This window comes from Callorhinus ursinus, unplaced genomic scaffold (genome assembly GCF_003265705.2).
Source record: "Callorhinus ursinus isolate GAN/ISIS: 27379988/994484 unplaced genomic scaffold, GSC_fseal_2.0 scaffold73, whole genome shotgun sequence".
In the NCBI taxonomy this organism is placed as follows: domain Eukaryota; kingdom Metazoa; phylum Chordata; class Mammalia; order Carnivora; family Otariidae; genus Callorhinus; species Callorhinus ursinus.
The window spans coordinates 3,464,287-3,486,217 of record NW_027397135.1 but is presented as its reverse complement, the minus strand read 5'-3'; the positions used below and the strand labels follow the sequence as shown (position 1 = coordinate 3,486,217).

General features: G+C 42.3%; 1 long non-coding RNA gene across 2 annotated transcripts in view; it reads right to left on the bottom strand.

The window, feature by feature from the left end:
• Positions 1-21,931, bottom strand: part of LOC141371479 (uncharacterized) — a 166,789-nt gene that overhangs the window by 82,372 nt on the left and 62,486 nt on the right. Inside the window, exons 2-3 of one of the 2 annotated variants that reach the window (XR_012376459.1) lie at positions 13,725-13,855; positions 10,185-10,249 (exon numbers count right to left, since the gene is read on the bottom strand). The exons of the other annotated variant lie outside the window; for it this stretch is intronic. This is a non-coding gene — a long non-coding RNA (uncharacterized lncRNA). The remainder of the gene's footprint in view (positions 1-10,184; positions 10,250-13,724; positions 13,856-21,931) is intronic. 2 annotated transcript variants of the gene reach the window in all.

The following is a 21,931-nucleotide window of genomic DNA, read 5'->3' as shown; positions in this document are numbered from 1 at the left end:
CGGGCACTTTCTGTCTGCTGTTCACTCATGCAGTCATTCTGTCATGTCTTTGATAAATATTTATTGCATAGCTATTTTGAGTAGATGTTACTAGCATGGGGAAGAGTGTCATGATGCCTGCCCCCATAGAACTTACAGACTCTCAGGAAGAGAGGGGAGGATTCCTTTTTTAGTTAAAGACAACACTTGATACGATGTAAATTGACCAGTCTGTGGTCAGCTTGGTCATCCCCAAAGGTGGCCGGGACGAAGTTATGGTGTCAGATTTTTTTTAAGAATTGGCAATTGAAAGCAGTCAACCAATTCATGTTACTGTTTAAATGCATTCTTATGAACATTGTCCTAAGTTCTGGACTTGGTAATAATTTTATGAGTTGCTAAAGAAATCCTTTTCTTCATTACTTATTGTGATTAAAACAAGAATGTATTTGTTTAGTGAGAGTGGCAAATTTAACCTAGCCTATCATCAAATTAATCTCTCCACCTACTTTTTTGCTGGTATTACTAAATGAGGAGAAGAAAATGATTAAGCCCATCCATTTCGGGATTCTTGGTTCTCTTAGCATCATATATGAGTTAATTGTTATTTGATGAGAGTGTTTATTAGGGTTGGTGAGGTGAGATACTCTAAAATCAATGTAACTATACACACCTGAGGTTTGTTTTTCTTTTTACCTTCACAGGCTGTCAGTTTATGGTTGTGCATAGATATCTAACTAGCTTTTCAAAGACCATTCAAAAGCTTTTCCTAGTTCCTTGAAACCTATCTGCTTCCTCAGCAGCTTCCTCCTTTCGGAGCCCAAAAGTACACTGTTAAGTGGCTCAAATGTGAGTCAGGTACTGCGTAACACTTTCAAAATAGAATGTTAGCCTGGTTGTGTCCTTTTGGTTTCCATACAAATAAATCAACCATAGATCATACAACTCAACCTGTAATAACAGTCACTAATATTTAATAAATTGCCAAATGGTTTGAAAACTTGTTCAAATATTTTGCACCACCCACAAAAGCAGTTGAAATAAACTGCTTGGTTATAAAAATCACGTAGCACATAATTATTGGCATTATCATGTTCATTTATTCTCTCATTCTCTCTTTTTGGAAGCAAAATTCTTGGTTTAAAAAACAATTTTTCCGTGGCATTTCCCATTCTGAGTTGTGATGTGAATTTTAAGTAAAAAATAAACTTAATAAACTTTCAGTGATAAAAATGAAATTGGACCTTTTTAAAAATAAGAAATCACAAACTATAATTTAAATGAGTCACTGCTGATTAATATAATAATAATTTTCATAAGGAATTTATTGCATTGTGGATAGAAAAGCTTCTATGGAAACTCATGAAAGTACTATGGAATGTCAAAGTTTTAGATTAATTTTTTTGTAAAAGAAATGACTTGGAAACTATAAACATGTGCCTGGGTTTTGCACAGTGAAATTTGGATTTGAAAAGAAGCCGGGATCCTGACTTATTTATCCTGGCCAGGACTTTAGTTACTGATGTCCTAAGAAATACTGAGTTCATGTACTTCAATTGCTGTTAGAAATGGATATCCAAGCACCCGCTGAGGCTCCTGCCATCGTGCCTATCCATAGAATGGGTGTTTTGATTTTAAAAACCTTGAGGTGAGTCTACTTTGGTCCACAAACCAGGGTCAACAACTTTGTCAGCCTGGCCAAGTATTAGAAATATGTTGGAAAAATAAAGAGCCTCCCAATTTTAATGCAGCTTTACCCAAAGTTAGTTGTTATATATTCAATGTTATATAACAGAAGGCTTTGCCTTTTGATGGTTACTGATCCCAGGGAGCCAACTGCCAGTGACAAGTAACTGTCAAGATCATGATTACACTCTCCTCTCAGAGTGCCTCCATTCAGTATCTTAACATCTGGGAGTAATAGGTAAGTTGTTTTGTTGACACTTTCCTGTACAAACTAAATTAAAATCTTAGGCCATTTCTGGATGGGATGAAGGTTAGGATTAGGTCAGTGGCAATAGAGTGCTCATGATGAGGTGAAAAATCCCCATGTAGGCAAGTTCTGGGATTGCCTTGAAACATTGATGTAAAACTCATCCATCAAGGACCAAATGGAGACGTTAGCAATGGGACCCAACACCTACCGGGACAAAGAAAGGTGTGAAAAACACCTAGCAACTCTTAAAAGGTCTTCAAATTAATTGCAGTTGTTAAACCCTCTGAGCCCACATTATGTAATTTCTCTTGCTGTGGGGCTGCAACCATCATATATCTCCATTATGTAGGAGGAAATTAAAGCACAAAGGATGGGTGATTTACCAAAGACTGGGGAGAAAATCTAATTAGAACCTCAGACTTGGTAGCTTTCTCTTTTCCCATAAGTTCTCTTGTGGCTTTTCTTGGGTCTCATGAACTGCTTGGGTAAGGAATTCGGTTCCAGGTCTGAACAAAAGCATATAACACCATTCCACAGTGTAAACTACTCTGTTGCAGGAAGAAGCCTCATGTGTCAGATAAAGATCTGGGTGGCAGATACCTATAGATGAAGTGACACAAACAGAGGAAACACCCAGAAGAAGACAATCTTGTCGTGCTTTGCTATAGTATCTTACATAGCAGACTTTGTAGGTGACACCCCCCCCTTCTCCCATCCCTTCTATTCTTCAGATAGCTAGTCTAACCCAGTGTAGGTAATTTTCCCCCTAGCCAGAGACTGGTTCAGGAATTGTCAGGCCTAAATCAATGAGAGCTAGCAAAATGTAAGGAGAGTTAGGATAACTTAAAAAAAAATCTAGTTGAGAGAGGAAAGCAAGAAGGAGAGAGAATATGAATATGTATCCAGCTGCCAACACAAACACAATCTCTAAGCTAGTGGGAATGGAGAGAGAACAATTTGAACATTGTTCACCCACCTCCTTGCCTCCTCAGCCCTGGCCATCGCTGGTCATGAACAAGAAGGCGTTTTCTTAACTGCTACTGGTGAAACAGCCTTAGAATCAAGCCGACCTTCCTGAGACGGGTAGAGTAGGGAGATACTTAGATCTCCTTGTTGGTGATCATGAGCTACTAAAACAACCCACCCTGCAGCCCTTTAATGCTGGGCTTCCTCTGATGTGAGTTAACGCATTTTTTTCTCATTATATAAACCAGTTTGAGTTGGGTTTCTCTACTTGTAATAGAAATTCTAATCAATATACCCTGACATATGTGACATTTACTTCACGTCTTATGGATTTGGGGCATCTGTGTGCTGGTCCGTCACCCTTTTGTTTACACCTCAATCTGCCTGCCCTTCTCTGCACTCCAGAAGGTTGAACATTTTGGACTGCATCACCTGGGTTCTAGTGATTTCTGGCTTCTGGTTTAGGTTCAACGAGTTGGAGGCAGGCACCCATAACATATGGGAGGACAGAAGAAGACATGAAGGTGTTTCTTCAACATCCCCATCAGCTTAGAAACTACATCTTTTGCCTTAGAATCAGCTGTGTCCATCCATGACTGTACCTCCCAGAAGAGGACACTCTTCCCTGACTCTATACCTCTTTCCTGCTTTGTTTCTTCAGCCCTGGGCTGGTACGTTTGCCTCTACTGCCCGCCTCTGGCTGCCTGAATGCCCCATGTTTGTCCCCTTAAGTTTGTCATACCTCCACAAGTGACCTGTCATCAAAGTCTTTTCATTTCAAACCATCTGCAGGGAATTGTGTTGTTTTCCAGGACTTTGATATGTGTGCTACCTGCCTCACTCTCTGGCCTTCATTTGTTAGGAGATATAATATTCTTCAACCCTGAACAAAGCTATTCAAAGCAGATATTAGGGTTTGATGAGGAACTTGGAGACTTTCTCCTGCCAGCTTATTGATTGACTTTGGATGGGTGAGGGATTGGCAAGAGTTTTATGCAAACATTTTAGGCTTTGTGGACTTAGCCATCTCTGTTGCAACTACCAATTCTGCCATTTTTAAACAAATGGGTGTGGGTATGACCCAAAACAACTTTATGTATATAAACAGGTAATGGGCTGGATTTGGTTCCACAGGTCACAGTTTGCCAACCTCTGAGTTAGTTCATTTAGTTTATGACTCTGAAGTAAAGGAACAAAAAGTGCTACTCTCCAAGACAGTTACAAAGGAGAATTCATGGTGAGGCATGTTTTTTGATTGCAAGGTGACTACTACATATGATAAGTCATTCTGGGGGATAAATTTTATCAAATATATCCTGGAAGAAGATTTTCCTTTTTCTACCAGCAGACGGTCACAGCACAGATGCATTGATCACCGGAATGGAAGCATTCACTCTTGGTCCGCCCTTCCAAACTCCGCCCGGAACCTGAGCTAGATGGTCTTATACAGGGGAAGGCTGGATTTTAGAAGCCACTTTTTTCTACTTACTCTTTTTTTTAAAGATTAACTTATTTGAGAGAGAGAGAGAGAAACCCAAGTGGACTCCTCGCTGAGTGCAGAGCCCGACGTTGGGCTCGTTCTCACAACCCTGAGATCAGACCTGAACCAAAAAACCAAGGGTAGGATGCTTAACAAGTTATACCACCCAGGTACCCCTACCACTTACTATTTATTGTCAGGCAAGGACAGGCATGGGGCATTTTCCCAGGCTGGTTCCCAAGGCTATAAGAAAGTTTAGATTGGTGAGCTACTGAAATCTCATGTCTTCCAAGTACCTTCTCAGATTTTTTAAGGTCAGTACTACCTCTCCCTCTGTTGTTCTTCCATAGGACTCTCCTGGTAGACATCTTGAGGTTGATACTATGTTGTGGTGTGCAATAAGTTGGCAGTGCACATCCCTGCCCTTACCTACTAAGTAATATAAGCCTTGAGGACAGAGATAGACTCCAGTCATCTTTCCATGAGCCATGAAACCTAGTACTGGGCCTTGCACTGTTTAATTGATTGAACTGATTTTAAATTCTTAATAACTATATTAAACCTTGAAGACATACCTTCAGTACTGCCTGGAAGAAAAGCACAAATGGAGGCCCATATAGCCCATGCCTAAATATGGGAAGGCTACATATCAAACTATGTCTACACACTTGCTTATCTTCTTACCCCTGCTCACTGAATTAGCCTTTATGATTTGAGGGCAGTGCTCTCCTCCTGCCCAGCCCCTGTCCTCAGCCTGACAGGGTGCATGGTTCTCCTGGAGCAGAGGGAGATGAAAACTATTCTTGAGGGAACCTGGGGTGAGCACTAACTTAGGTTCCCTGGGAGACAGGCTAGGGTAGGTCCTTCCCCTTATGCCACTCAAGCTCGTCTGACTCAAGACTCCTAGGTAGCTCTAAGGGCCTTCTAGGATGACACCATCTAAATATAGGGGAGCAAGAGAACAGATATCTGGAGAATTGGTCTGCTGGACATCTACTTTGGGCCATGGAGGGCAGCCAACTTAAAAAACAGCAGACACTGTCTGTTCTCTTGGGGCAGTGGCTGTGATCATGGCCAACCCTCCCCAACCCTACACCCCCCACACACACTCTCAAGCATTCTCAACCCTGCTTTTCTGCCCTGGTGGTTCAGTTTAGCTCTCACCATCCTCTCCCATAATCCTTATTTGTTCAAGTAGTTACTGAACTTTCTAAAATCTGTTGGCATAGACAAGGAAAAGTCAAGCATCTTTTATCATAGAGTTCGTGATCCCTGGGGTGCACTGGGTAGTGACCCTCTTAACTAGGCCCAAAGGGCAGCAGCAGAACCCAGAAGGTGCACCTAGAGGATATTATATGCATCTCCCCAGTGAGCCTGCCCCCTGAACGATCATTCCTATTGGAACATTTTGCTATGGCTGGTGTATACCAGTGATCAGTTTCACCAACAGGCCTTGCTAAAATATAGGCTGCTGAAACTCACTTCCAGAGTTTCTCATTCAGTAGGTAGGTTTTGGATGAAACCCGAAAATTCACATGTCTAACAAGTTCCCAGGTGATACTGCTTGTCTGAGGTCCACACTTTGAGAACCCCTGGTGTATATGATTGTATAGTCAGTAGAGACTTCAAAATAGCCATGGTTCTCATAATTCCACAGACATGCAATGGGTTACCCTAGCTGGCACTCGCCCTAAGATATTGTTAGAAACTTGATCTTTAGTAGCTGGGAAAAGAAGGAAAACATTTAAAGCTGCAAGCAATTTCCAGTCTCTAAGGGTAGTGACATGAATTTACCTCAGAGGCAAATTGTTGCTTTTGGTCTGGGAAAACCACTTGAGTCTGCCATTTATTTACAAAAATGTAAATCAAATATTCACCCACTGTTCTAGAGGGAAATGTAAAGTCAGTATTAACCTGAACACAGATGTTTGAGAATGAGAAGTTAAGTGTTCTATTTGATAACATAAATTTTTGGGGAAGATTGGGTCAAACTTCTGTCTGGGAGACATAGTTGTCTGGGCAGGGGTGGGCTGGGTGGGGGGTGCATGTTCCAGCATTTCTAGGCCTGTCTGATTCCGAGGGCACTTTGCTTCAAACTGTGGCCTTTTCTTGCAGCTCTGTGTGTGCAGCTATTGTTTCCAGAACTCCAGGGCTGAGACCCAAGGACTGAGGGAAGAGAGTACCTATAGAAAAGCAGATCAATCAGGCACTTGGTATGTTTCACAGATTTTCTGATGTAATTTTTCTGCTGGGAGTTTCCTCCAGAGGAAAGGAATATTTCCATGTCAGTCTACCGGGGAATAGGGCATTTAGCCTCGGAAAGTAAGGAGGGAGGAGATGGTATTCAGAGTGGTATGGTATTCAGGACCTAAGGGAGCTAGCTGGGCCTGGATTCTGAGGGTGACTAGTCCTGGATGGCCTGAGGGTGACAGGGAGCTTGAGGCACATAAGCTGGGAGCTAGCCTGAGAAAGGGGGCTTACTGCATGAAGACCCCTGAAGACAGGACAGGACTGAGGGCTCAGAAACTCACACTTCCAGTCCAGAGTTACACTTTCCTTCTCTAATACCTGAGTTTTTGGTGAAATATGGTTCAAGGTTGGAGTTTAATCTTTGTTGGGACACCAAGGTTACTAGCTTGGAGCTAAGTCATCAAGGAGAGAGCAGGGCTCTTGCCCAAGATCACTTCTCAAGGAAAGTGGACTTCCCCATAGTGTGGGGGTGTCCCAAGGATTGCTTCAAGGAGCTAAGAAACAGGAGGAGCCCAGGCCTGAGTAAAGTGACACCATAGTGGGGCAGGGCAAATTCCTTAATAAGAAGGTTGGAGCTCAAGATGAACCTAATTTTGAAGTCATGGTATGATAAAACTGGATATCTGAGATACAAAGTGAAATACAGTTGGTTGGCTTGGTTAATAACTAGAAATAATTTAGGGACAGACATTATATATAAACATCCATCCTAAAGATCAGATACAAAAAGAAAGCATTCCCTTTTTTAATAGGATAAGGTAATTCAAGTTTTCATGACAAGTGAATATATCCAAATAACTACATCAGCAAGAAATGGAATGCTTGATCTGTAGATCTTAGATAGGAAATGAAGTTTCATTGTATGAGCTTCAAAAACTCCCTCTAATTAGGCAAAATGATTTTCATCAATTCTATTAATCTTTCATGGCACATATACAAAAACCCTAACCAGAGAAGGAAATAAAACTATGCTAGAGCAACAGAAGGGGTTGAGTAGGTGCAGAAGGTCACTAAAGAGAATCAATTTTCCTGTAATTTTCTTGAGAGCTCCAAAAATAACAAACAAATATCAATTTGGAACCAGATTCCTCTCCGCTTCATCATGGCTCCCAGGGGCTAGCAGACTGGACAAGGCCATCCAGAAGGTAGGACATCTTGACTGTAGCCAAAGTAAGCAGCATACTTGTGCAGAAAACCAAAGCAATTTGGGAAGAAGAAGCCAACATGTAACACATGCTGATTCAGTGAAAAAGTGAATTTATATCTAGTACATCAAAGAGTTGGGTCAAGGACAGCACAGTGCAGGCACAGGAGCTTTGGACATGATTACCAGTAACTCACACTGCAAATAACTGGTTCATGCAGAAGGCAGTCATCTAATGCTTAGCGAGAAAGAGTGCTTATTTTCTGTTGAAGGAGTTGTGTATGTCTGCTGGCTTCTTGATCTAAAAAATCTCAAAAACAAATGAGTGTGTCTTCTACCACTGCTTTGACATTATTTTCTTTACTATGTACCCTTCGCTGTAGGAATTATGGTAATGTTACACGGGCAGGTTCATATGACTAGGTCCAGACCTCACACACTGAACTGTTTACGACCTTTTTTGAGTTGCTTCTTAAATATATGCCTTGGTGTCTCCTTTCAAAAAAAGATTCATATTTCACTGAGACTGTGAAACACTTTTAAAATTTCACTTGACCTCATTAAAGTGAAAAATCTAGGGATTTTATGTTTTCCACTTAGAACATGTTGCAGACTAACTGACATTAGACGGTATTTCTTGACTGTACCATTTTTCCCTGCTTACATAATTTCCTTGGGAAACTGGACTGGTGTGTAATTATCATTTAACCATACTTTTCTAGTAGAGATTTCAGAAAGTCTTTTTAGTGTCTTCCTATCCACCTCCCAGGCCTCTAACCATGGCAGAGATCATTCCTCTCCTTTGAATAATGGAGATAGTGAAGAACCCCTGAGCAAAAAAATTTGCCCAGGATGAAGTCAGGCACTGATCCTGGGGCTCCAGACTCCTGACCAGAGTTTACTGCCTTGGTCTGCAAGGCCTTCGGTGATGTTGAGCACACATCATTCTTTGTGGGGAAACTACTATTTCTACAACACCAAAAAGTGGCATAGAATAGAAGAAGCACGGGAATGCTCCAGAACTGAGGGAATTGGAAACTGGGGACATTCTATTTTGCTGGAACTTCTAAAACTAGATTTTCGTCACACCCAACACACACTGCAAATATTTTCTCCTTAGTCTGTAAGACACTTGTATTTCCATAGTTCTGATTAGCTGATCCTTCATGCATCAAAATAGTTTTTCTGCAAGGTCCATTTTGGTGCGAAAATATTTAGGGTGACTTTTAAAAGCATGTTTTGAAGGGGTTTTCCTTTGGAGTTATGAGATCGTCTTGTTGGCAGGTGTGAGTGGAATTTAAGTTCTAATTACAATCCACGCAGATAATCCGTTAAGCCTATGTGGAACTCACCTTGGATTGCCATATATTTTGCAAACTTATCTTTTATGGTATCAACTAAAATATGACCTATTTAACCTACTGCCTAAAAAGAAAGTACTAGAAAAGGGTGCCCAGGAATCCCAAAGCATGAGGGTCAATGTAATACATTTCTACATACAATCAGAGTGCCTGCTTTTCAAGGCACCACACCTCATATTTGGAAGAACATAAAGCACGATCTTTGCTTTTAAGGAGTTTAACTTTGAGTGAGGAGAAAGAAACTCACAAAAAGGTAATAAAAGCTATACTGAGAACAAAGTATTACCAAAGTATAGAGATGGAAGAAATCTTTTTATGGGAGATAAGAAAGGCTTTGTGGCTAAGACTGCTTTTGAACTACCAAGTGGCCAGAGATGTCCCACGGGGAGAAGTAGACTAGGGTACCACCTCAGGGGTACTGAAGGAACTATGAGCTAATTCAGGAGTCAGCCATTGGTCTGATGAGACTTAAGCAAGTTTTTCATGTTTGTAGCACCCTCCAGAAATGCTTATAAAGCATTAAGCAGAAATACTCACTCACACAGATATAAAGACCTGTGTGGTCTTTTACATTCCCCCATTTTACAGCTAATCGATGGAAAAGCCTGTCACATGGCATGTTCAAAGGACAAAGTGGCCAGTTGTAGTTGAGAGTGTGATGATCTAATGGGGCCCACGGACGCTAGTTGGCGTTTGGGCAACCAGCAGACAGTGGTATACCCTGAATCTCCACACTGTGCCCCTGGATCTGTGTCTGGTTTTCAGGTGTAGAGATTTGCCTTTGCCTCTTTATCTTGGAACAGTTTGGTATTTTATAGCAAGACACCTTATCACTTTGTCCAGATTATTCACAATCCTTATCATCATGTTCTCTTCCAGTGTGGATTTATTAATTGATGGTAGGGGACCTGTCATAATGATGACTGAGACACTAATGTCCGTAATTAAGAAGATATGCCTCCTCACAGGTATGCAAGACTTCCCACTGGGTGCTGAGAGGACAAGACTGGAAATTTCTGTTTCCATTTTAATGTTAAAATAGGAAAGAGATGAAATTTGCTAACTTACAATATGCAGTGTCAGGGATGTGCATATCAGAATCTCATTCACCTTCTCCAAATGTGGCTGTGAGGCTAGAGGGACAATAGGCACGACCTCACTCATTTGCTCTTACTGAGACTTGCATTTATAAACTTATCATATTATATTATATCATCACATTTAAACTAAACCAAGTATTTGCAAGTGTCTTAAAAAATTTCCACAAAGAAATCATGAGTTGAAGATATTTCTAATAATGCAAACCAAGGTAAAAACATTTAAAAAGTATGGCAATTACATTTCTTCCAAGTCCTTCTGCCACATCATGAAGTTAAAAACATGACAGTACATTCTAATCTGATAACAAATTGGCCAAAAATATATAGTTACCAAGAAAACCTTTTAGATAGGAATTCACAGAACTTGCTAAGGATAATCCCGCTCTAAGAATATATTGTCCCTGGACGTATTAGCCAATAACAGTAGTAATTAAATGTAATTTATAAATAAATATACACAAATTGAGATATATGATATAAAGTGTTAGAGACACTGTGCAAGACCATTCTCTTGTCTGTGTAGGCACCTAATAAGACTCAAAGCATCATCATGAGCACTGCTCAGCAGGAGACATCTGCCCTTTCTGCCCTATAACAAAATATGACCCATATGCCTCTTCCCTGGGTCAACACTGCTCAGTTCTGGTACTTTGGAATCCCTTTTCTAGACTTGAGGCTGAGCATGTCTACCTGGTATAGCATTCTGTCTTTAGCTATCTTTGTAGCACCCTGTTTGTTCTGCATGAATCTTAGGAGACTCTTGGATTGTAAATTTTATTTCTGCAGATATTTACATTATGTTTGGATTTTGTTGTGCTCTAAGTGAAGCAGGTTCCTGTCATCTTATATGCCACCTGCAAGAGGTACTTTAATTTATATTGAACAAAATACACTTCCAATCAAGATATTGAACAAACTGGATGGAGAAGTGGGGTCCTTTTCAAACACAACCTTCCTATGCACTATGTAATTCCACTCCTATTACAAGAACTGGTGACATGAACATGAAAACTAGCCCCATGTAATTTTACTATGAGATGGCACAGACATATCCATAAAGTAAATAAGGATCTAGATGTGCTTTTCCACTTTCTAAAGGTGTTGGAACAGGTGGTTACAATTAAGGGACTTGTCCTAAGTTGAGTTAGCACTAACTCCTAAATTAAACTCATAAAATCTTTTTTCCCCTCCAGAACCCTTGAGAGGAGTACAATTGCTTAGCATGGTAGACACAAATATGAGTTTTACATGCTATAAATAGTTATGCTTTTCTAATTTGTTTTTAATCTCTTTTTCCTTTTTAGATGAGGGCCCTGGGTAACTGATATGCTACTCTGACAGCTCCTGGGGCCTAATAAATCTTCTGATAATTTTAATAGTACCTGAAATCTACTAGCATTGTAATGTGCCCTCCCACCCTCAGCCCTGGTGGCAGCGACTATAAAATAATACAAGAGAATATAGGAATTAGTTTGTGTTCCCAGGTTAGGAGTGTAAGTCATATTGCAAGATAAAGCTATCAAATGAGATGGTACTAACAAATTAGCTGAAGCCGGCTAGAGATCGGTCCTGAATTTGAGCTTTTCACCTTTGATTTGGAGTGATGTTTAAGCAAGATAAAAGAAAAGTCATATAGGAGGGGTGTGGAATACCCCATTTCATAGTAGTGAACCTGAGCACTTCCAACAGTGTTGACCAAACCGCTTGTCATGAATTAGGTTCTCTCAGAGATCACCTAGGAAATCAACGCAAAATGGGTTTCATTGTTTCCTGCCAGGTGGTGTCAAGTACTTCATCTGAATGAGTCAGTCTAGTTTACCAAACTCCCTAATTCACAGTGAGTTAATATACCCCCTTGGAGAATGTGGTTCACTCCCCCTCTGCAATGAATGTCATTCTACAGGAGCTGTTGACTTACGTTCAATGTCTTGCTGCTCTGTTTCGGAACATTGCCTTTCCCTCTGCATTTGCTGTTCAAGGTACCTAGAACAATGCTTGGGGAAGTCAGCTAGTGGGGTCTCTCTCTACATCCTACTAAGGACTTTCATCTAAACTTTGGCTCTTTTCCAGGATGAAGCATACCCTAACTGAAACCCAGCATCTCAGAAACCAGTGAAGAGGCCACAGCCCTACATCTGGCTAGTCTGGAAAGCCTGAACCTATTGGCATAAGGAGTACATTTCTTTTTAATTCCTGCATGTATCATAGCAGCAAGACCAAATAGGTGGAAGCCAGCTTACCTGTTAGCTCTCCATCATATGGCCCTGGGAACAGGAAAGTGTGCCACCATAATGGGAAGAGGGTTATTTACGTGGAAGAGTGGCAGAAGAAGGCCGAACACAAACATTGACGAGACATTTTGACAAGATTGTGCAGTTGGCTTCTTTTTTGCCTTCTATGGAATTAGAGTTGGTTGCCACCTTCCTGCCATCACTAAGGTCAGTATAAAAGACACTGCAACAGTAGAGTACTCAAAAGAACCATCAAACACGTGCCATCCCAAATAGGGGTGCTGGCAATCAAAGGCGGTGTCAAGGGGCAGTTCTTAAAGCTTTATGGCTAATAGGCTCTACTTACTTTAAATTGCCTTAGAACATTCTGAAAAATTCATTTTTCTTTTTTTATAAGAGAATAAAGGGTAGAAGTGTCGTGTGTGCATGTGTGCATCCATGTGCATGCATGTGTGCAAGCATATTGTGCTCATGCGTACACCCTTGCTTTTGCCTGTGTGTGTTTGTCATAAAACTTGAAAGAAAGTACAAGTTTTAGCTGAAATGAAAGCTTTTTATAGCAGAGTTATAAATCACTTCAAGGAGTGATTTTCAGTTAAGAGCTGACAGCTCCCTTGTGAAGTGACCATGCCAGGCCTGCCATTCAAAGAAGATTGGAGACCAATCTTGTTTGTCATCTGAAATGGAAGTGCTATGTTCTTGGGGATGCCACGTGAGAAGGCAAGATGGAGTGTTCCTGCAATTTGCACTATCTTTGGATGAAACTAGAAGGAGGTGTTAGTATGATGTAATACATAATACTGAGCATGAAGTGATTAAGCAGTTGTATACTGAGCTACTGTCTGTGGCAGAGCGGAAACAGAAATGCTGTTTATTGTTACATGAATGATGGCTGGCCACCATGTTTCTGTGCAATAGAGGATCCATTTGCAGTTTTGACTCCAAGCAGTACATTACTGCACCTGTGTGGTGTGCTTTAGAACATTTTCCCACCCGTCAGAGTTCTCACTCCAGCACTCCAAGCCCAGAGAGAGAAATCAGACACAGACCTCTCAGTCTGAAGGAGGAAATCCACAGCACATTGGAGTTAAAGCTAAAATTGACAAGTTTAATGGAGGTCAACAAAGACATGCATAGAAGTCCATCTAGAGACTCCTCTTGAAGCAAAAGATGAAGTCATCCTGTCTCTGAAATGAGAGGGGGAGCTCCCAGTACACCAAGCCCAACAGTCATGAATAACAGAGGACATACAATGTCTATACCAAATAACAACTCACCTTTCATCCTGCTTTTAGCCCCAGTTTCTTAGTGTAAAGGAACTGGAGACTAGACATCAGAAACTACCGTATCTCCATTAGAGTTCACTGGATATAATGATAAAATCTTGACTGGTGTGAAAGTTCGAACCCTACAAAAATAGTGGGTTTAAAAAAAAAACACACTTAAAATGATTTTTTAAATTAAAAAAAATCGATGGCCAAAAGTATGTTGTCTTTTTCTTGCCATATCAACTATTTCGTGGAATACTGAATATTAAAAAGAACTTGTTGTAGAATAAAGAAGTCACGAACAATGCCAGTTAGAGGCAGAGACAGTTCCAGCAAAGAGGATTTGGATGTTGTTCTCTACCCAGTACTAGAATTTCTTGCTGAAGAAGCCTCTTTAGGGATGGTGCAGACTAGCCTTTCAAAGTGATGTCACCATCATTTACTGCTGCTGCTGGGCCTTCTCTGAGGTGAGGCACAGGGCCAATGTCAGACTTAATTTGTCATTTTCAATGTAGCTAAGAATCTTCCTTTTAACTGGAACTGTGATACTGTCTTGCTTCTTTTCATTTGTGATCTTCCTAACAATGTTTGACCTCACTTAAGATTTAAAACATAAAAAAAAAAACCCCACTGGGAAAATATATACATTCAGAGAGCAAAATCTCAGAAACAACTGTATTCCTTTTTATGAAAAGTATTCATTTGGTCCCCACTTTATTCCTTTCTAGAGATGGATTTTAACATATAGTTTATATATGTATAATTTGCACATAGCTTTTATGTCTACTCTTGAGGAGATTTAGAAATGGCTGTAATTCTCATTACCGAGTTTAGGGTCTCAGTTTTGTCATATACAAATATTTGAATCAGTAGCCTTTCACTGGTGTGAAGCCAAGAGCCTATGGTACAGAGCGGGCAAAACCAAAATTAGCAGCATCCTTTGCAACCCTCTGCTTAGTGAGGCTGATTTCTGCCTGGATCTGCAGTGTGTCCGGTGGCTCCACCAGATGGCACCCCCAATGCGGCCGGTACCCCTTCACCCCATTGTGCTCTGTGTAGGAGAGCCATACAGCAGATGAGGACAAAAGGAGGACAGTGTCCTCTCTGAACCAAACATGTAACAATCGTAAGAGGTTTGAGTTCACCAGTTTGGAGTTGGGGCTGGATTTGGGCACTTCCTTCCTTAATCTCTGGAAGCAGACCTGGGACATTGGGTTATTTCCCTTTCTGGTCCTATAGCAAGGTGGCTTCTGCTCTTACCACGTTGCCCCTTCTACTTCCTGCTCCATCAACTTCACGGACTTACACTTCTGCAAAATTAAAAGGAAAACCAAGGTTCTTGTTACGAACATCTCACTAGTCACAGTTCGAGCCTGTCCTGAAAATGCCCCGAGGGGTCCCATACAGTGACCTTTTGTCTCCTTGTCCTCTCTGTGACAAGGGGTCTTCAGTCTGTAATCAATCAGGGAAGGCATTATTCAGACCGGGGGCCTTGGGTCCCTTCTTTGGGTCTCTGTTGGCATTTATCCACATGGAACCTAAAAATCTCTTGAAAGCGAGGACTGAGAAAAGACCACCATCGTCCCTGTTACGTGTATGTTCCCACACGCCTGAGTTTCTGCCTCGGTAACTGAGTTCTTTTTCTTTTTGTTAAGGCTGTGTCTACCACCATCTGCCCCCACTGTATTCTTTCCACGGGGTCTCCATACGAACACCTTGGAGCTCATCTTCCCTTAAGCAAAACTCCTCCCCAGGAATTGGCCAAAATGCGGGCTGGAACTACCTGGGGGTACCGGTCATATGTTCAACACATGTAGAAACTGCAAAAAGCATTTCCTCAGTGCATTTCCTTTACGTTAATGCCCTTCAAAATCTAATAATATTTCATTTAGGGGAAAAAGTAAGTTGTTCTCTTTCAATGAGGCAGATCATTACTTTTCCATTTCCTTACATAGGTATTTGTGCTGTCCTTCATAACTCAGAGGCTGCACACACACCAGTTGGCGATCTGCAATGGGAGTTATTTTTCTAATAAACAGCACATGATATTGTGCTGATCCGGGGCATGGTGCGTCATCCAGAACCCCAGTGACTAATAATGTGTATTTGTAAAGTTCCTGCCTGGTTTGGAAATACAGTTTATAATATGTCTTTCCCTCTGTGAAGCTCAATCATTTATTTCAGTCAAATTCCTAGGCATTTCATGTTTAGACTCTTTATGAAGGAGCGCAAAATCATGTGGTGAAGCATTTGGGCTTTATAGTCAGAAAGATCTGGAGTAGAGGCCAGGCTCTGCTGTGAGCAGCTGAGTGGCTTTCTGCAACTGTACATTCTCAGAGCCCCTGTTTCCTCCTCTGAAAGTGAGAGCAGTAGTCAGCCCTGCCTAACTGAGCCATCTGCCCTTTCGAGTATCAGATGATATCAGCTCTATAGCGCCTGGCACCTAACTGGAGCTTACTGTATTCAGTTGGTTTAATCTTAGGGCATGGTGGTGAGACACCACCCTCAGAGTGTACAGAAGTAGTCACTTTGTGAGTATTATTATAACCTCTCAGGAGAATATTCTGTCTCTACTCTTGGACTTTTATGGCATCCCACACCCCATGGCTGCCCCCTGGCTTCTCTGGCTTCTTGGTGCCACATCTTTCTCTCTTAGTTGTTCAATGTCATCTTTGACACTGTCTTCTCCTGCTTCCCCGAAGCCAAGCCATCATCGAGCCCTAACAGATCTGTCCTCTGAAATCCACCCAGTTCTCCCCATACGCAAACGCCTCCCTGCTGGTCTTCCTACATCCAGCCTTCCCCTCAGTTCACTTTCCACTGGATAATGATTGCTTAAAAATGCAATTTCAATACACTATCCTCAGCCAAACCTTCTGCTTAAAACCCTTCCTAAGCCTTGCTGTGAGACCAAGGTTGTTGGCCCCATCCTCCGAGCCCTGTGAGGTCCAGCCCTGCCTATCTGTCTGGTTTTGACCTGGATCACTCTCCCTCTGCGCTCACCCATGCTGGCCTCCTGCTCCTAGCACCCACCCACCCCCGGATTGCCTTGACCAAGCAATCGTTTCTTTTCTCTTCCTGCATATACTTGTATATTTATAGCCAGAGGAGAAGAATTCAAAACTTCCTTTATCTTCCTAAGGGCATGGAGGTGTTTAGTGAGTTTGAATTTTCCACAGAATTTTGGAGCATCTCAGATGAAATGTCAAAAACAAGCCCAACATATTATTATGATTTGAACGAGGCCCAGACACATTGGTATTTCTAGTAGGACTGAAATTATTAGACCAGCAGCCCTTCCCTTAGCATGTGTGAACTTCAATTTCTAGGCCAGAGTCTAGCTAGAAAAGTGCTGACATTGGAAATGTTATATAGCAGAAGAAGGTAGTGGAATGTTTTATAACCTCAAAAAATATTGAGTTTGGGATTCAGGTTACTCTGGTGGCAATGAAGTATCCAAAGGTGGATAAGTAACTCACCAGGAGGCCAGGAGTTCAAGCTGCCCCTAGAAGTGAGGACTCCGGGGTCTAGAGCAGAAAACTGTATTGTGTAATTTCCAGGGGACACCCCAACGGCATCCTCCTCCTCTATGCCTGATGCGGTTCTGACACTCCACTTTATTTTTGCTCACTGCTGGTCAGAGCCCAGAGGTTACCACAGAGGGGAACAGGTAACTGTCAGGAGAGTGTGGGCTGGAGCTAGAAGAGCTGCTGGAGGGCACCCAGCCCCCAGCAGAAGTCTTTGTACTAGATAGCTACCCAGGATGGGAATTCCCAGGTCTTCTGATGCTTCTAGGTATCTTCTGGAATATGTGGCCAATACTGCAGTAGTCAGTAGGTCGGGTTGGTGGGGACGTGGCTGGAGATGGTTGGCATGTCTTATACGGGGGTTGAGAGCCCATTAATCCCTTCTCTATCTGCTTCTCAAGTCCACCAGCAAGAGTGAAAAAAACTGTTGGAATTTTTACTGTTTTCAGTGTGGGTCAATTTGTTTCAACCACTGATGACTTCAAGACTTAAGGTGAGCGTTTCTACAAGTACCAGTATCCATTGGCCATTTATTATGTTGGAAATTTTATGACAATTTTTGAAGGTTAAAGGAGGTCTTTCCAGATCTTTTGGTTTAGGTTAGGCCCCTCTATCATGCCCTCCATAGCACTTCTCTTTCTCTGTTCACAGAACATATCCCATTTTTATTTTATTTTATTTTATTTTATTTTATTTTATTTTATTATTTTATTTTATTTTTTATTATTTTTAAATTTTTTTTATTGTTATGTTAATCACCATACATTACATCATTAGTTTTGGATGTAGTATTCCATGATTCATTGTTTGTACATAACACCCAGTGCTCCACGCAGAACGTGCCCTCTTTAATACCCATCACCAGGCTAACCCATCCCCCCACCCTCCTCCCCTCTAGAACCCTCAGTTTGTTTTTCAGAGTCCATCGTCTCTCATGGTTCGTCTCCCCCTCCGACTTACTCCCTTTCATTCTTCCCCTCCTGCTATCTACTTCTTTTTCTTTTTTCTTAACATATATTGCATTATTTGTTTCAGAAGTACAGATCTGTGATTCAACAGTCTTGCACAATTCACAGCGCTCACCATAGCACATACCCTACCCAATGTCTATCACCCAGCCACCCCATCCCTCCCACCCCCCCACCACTCCAGCAACACTCAGTTTAAAACATATCCCATTTTTAATAGTTGGTTTGCATCCTTATTCCCTGCCACACTGACTGGGCCTTGTGTGCACATGGGTCCTGCCCATCTTATTTGCTGTTATTTCCCCATGTGCTGGATCTATAGAAATATATATAAATATAAGTATAAATATAAATTTAATATATATTAAATATGATATACATATTTAAAGAATAGATTGATAAATGTAAACCAAAACCAGATTATGTCCCATTAAATGAGAGGTTCCACAATATAAGTATGGCATCTAAAATGAAGAAATTTACTACTGTGATTTAACCAGGGCACCTTAGAACCCCTTTATACTGATGTAATAATAACTTATAACAATAAAAATGCTGCTAGCGTGTAGGTAACACAGAGTGCTGGGTAATGTTCCAGCACTATCTACATTCAATCATATCCTCAACACAGCCAAACTAGGTATGGTTATTCCTAGTTTACGAATAGGGAAACCTCAGTTTCCCAGAGTAGCTGGAGGCTGGGTAATGGGTAAGGGGCAAAGCTGGGGCCCACACCCTGCTCACACCCAGCTCTGTTCTCTCCATTGTTGTGGAGAACTGAAAGTCAGTGCTAAGATCAAGAAACCAGTGAACAAGTGTGTTGTGAGGCTCTGTCTGGGGCCCTGAGAGGTACCTCAAGTCAGTTGGATAGGATTCCATCCCAGCCCTGAAAGAATCACTAGGAGTTAAGTAGCATTTAAAAAGCTAAATAAAAACACAAGGCAGTAAGATCTCTGTGCAGACAGGGATGATATTGTTAGATGAACTGTGCTCATCCAAACGCCGTGGTGTGGAGGAAGGCGGGGGTGGGGGGCCTGGAGCAGCCTGGGAGGTTTCCAGGGAGAGTAGCTGACTCTGAACTTGGCCCAGAAGGATGGGCGCAATGTGGATGGGTTGACACGGATATGAGAGTCACAGAGATAATATGAGCAAATATGCCACATGATAAGTGTTTTTAATACAGATTCAAGATCATGAACAAAGTACTGTCCTGAAGTGCAGATTTTTCTCCACCTCTGAGAAGAATGGGGAATTTTTGGTCAAATCAGTAGCTCTTTTTGCCCCAGATGTGTTTCTCCAGCTATAAAATAAAAATCTGACTTGCCATCCCCACCCCCGCCCCCATAGAGATGTTGAAGGGGTTAAAGCGCTCGCATCAAGCTTTCGGAGGGGGCCTATCTAAAGCAGGTATGCAAACCCAAACTGTAATCACCACTATTGTTTTTGCTGTTGGTTTTCATTATCGTTATTGTAAAACTGCCCCTTGGGAAGCCTAACTTTTAGTGAAGTCGCAGCTCCAACAATTAACTGTGCGTTGTACCCCACATGACCACAAAAGGCGGGCAGAACCCGGGCTTCTGGAACCTTCCTCCAGCAACTCTGCTGCTCCAGAAGGTTTCTGTAGTGGAACCTTGCTCCCCATCTCCCGCTGACCAGGACTGGCCCTTCCATAGCTTTTTTTTTTTTTTCTCCAGCATAGACACTGTTTTAAAAAAATGAATTAATATTTAAATACCAGAAAATTTCAGATAAGAGTCTAGAATTCTAGCTTCCCCTCCACAGAACTGACAATGGGCCCGCATTTTGGTACCTGTCACAGTGAGAATCAACCAGTCTGCTGAGCATATGCTCATGCCTTGACCAGCTCCCCATGGTCTTGGTCACCATGGGCATCTGGATCTCTTGGCAACATCTCTCTATTTTCCATCCAAAGCACTGGTGGGTCTAGGGTGAGCTGCCTGTGGGGCCACACAAGGTGAGGAAGGTGCCGGGGCCGGGCCAAAGCAAACAGTGGTGGCGACACTGGAGACCGAGTCAACGAGAGAAAGAAGGGGTCTGGATTCACAGCCTGGGGCCCAAGTCCAGAGCCAGGAAGTCAGGTACTGGGCCCCTCTGGTTGGTGATCGGGAGTGGACAGCAACAATTCTGGAGCAGATTCCTCAAACCCCAAGTGTCTGCCAGGCCATGCCCTTTAATGACACGGTTTATGTTGATTAGACAGTTCATACTTACACATTATAAACACTGGGCAATTGCATGCAGATGTGACCTTGCATGTGTATATACCCAAACCCACACCCAAGCCCCGCCAGCAATTCTGATGTAAGAGTTGGGGGTGGGGGGCTTGGGTTGACAGCATTGAAAGCTCCCAGTGCTTCCAACAGACAATGTGCAGTCAGAGTTAAAGATGAGCACTCTTAAGTGAGCTGATCTTTGTGATACTCTTTTTCCACTCAGTAATCTCAATTCGACCCCCAAAGTTGATCATTTTCTAAATAACTCAGTTCCTTTTGCATAAAAACCCCTTATTTTGTGGCTCCTCCCTTCCTCTTTCAGTTCCGTGTGATGGTGTCTGGATGGGTGAAGGTGGCCGACTGTGTCTCATGGCTGGGTGATTTCGCTTTGTCCTCTGGATGACATCATGTGTCCTCCTGGTCACTTGCAACTCAAGCTGGTCCCAAGTGGAACATGATTTGACATGTCTGACAGCCTCTGTGACCTTGTCCCAGCCTGCCTCATGGGAGTGCCACGCCCTCTAGTCCTCTTCCTCTGGGCCAGGAGATCAATGCCAGGACTCTGCACCCCCGCATCACAGGGAACCCATAGCAGTCCCCTGGCCTTGGAGTGCTCCTCTCTGGGCCCGTGCCAACTTGACTTCACCATGAGAAATTGAGTGTAGCTCGCCAAAGTATAATAGGGCATGGCATGTCAGATTGTCACTTTGTTTAATGGGGTCTCACTTGGGTAGGTGCAGAGGCAGCTCACAAGATGACCTCCTCTGAGTTCTAATAAAATTGAAACAAGTACACCCCGTGCTCACTTTTCCCCATGATCTGCACAGCTTTCCTCTGGTTTCCTAGCTCCCGCTTCTCCTGCCTTTTGCTCCATTTTTTCTCCCAGAATATCTGTGGCTGTCAGGGGCAAATTTATGTATACTCCCTTCCATGTCTGCCTGGGATTTCCCTCTCCTTTCCTGACTCCTGCTTAGCGGATGGGAATCTCACACATAAGGGGACCTAACTCACGAAGAATTCATCTCGTTGTCCTTATTACAAATTAATTTTTGTTAATTGTTCTTCTCTTTTCAAATATTCTTGGCTGTTTTTATCCGCTTACTCTTTCAGATGAAATATTTGGGAGATTTACGGTCATGGGAAAAAAGTTTCTTATATTAGATCTGGAACACTGTGTGGGCAAAGAGGTCTCCTTGAGTGTCCCAACTCTATAAGACAAATTCCCCTGTGGCAATATCGGAGACACTCGTAAGAATTCCTCAAAGGCTGTAGCCACTATAGTAGGATTTAATATTTGGATTAGAACAAAAGGACACGACGTTTATTGGGAACTGTTCACCAATATTCTGACTCTTCCGAGTGGAAGGAATCTCCTTCATCTGCTGGAAGTTAGTTGTGGCCATAAGATTTGCTTTGGCCGATGCTATGTGAGGGCCAATTCTGGCCAGCCCCTTAGGAGCCCGTTTGAGCTTCACCATGGCCTTGGT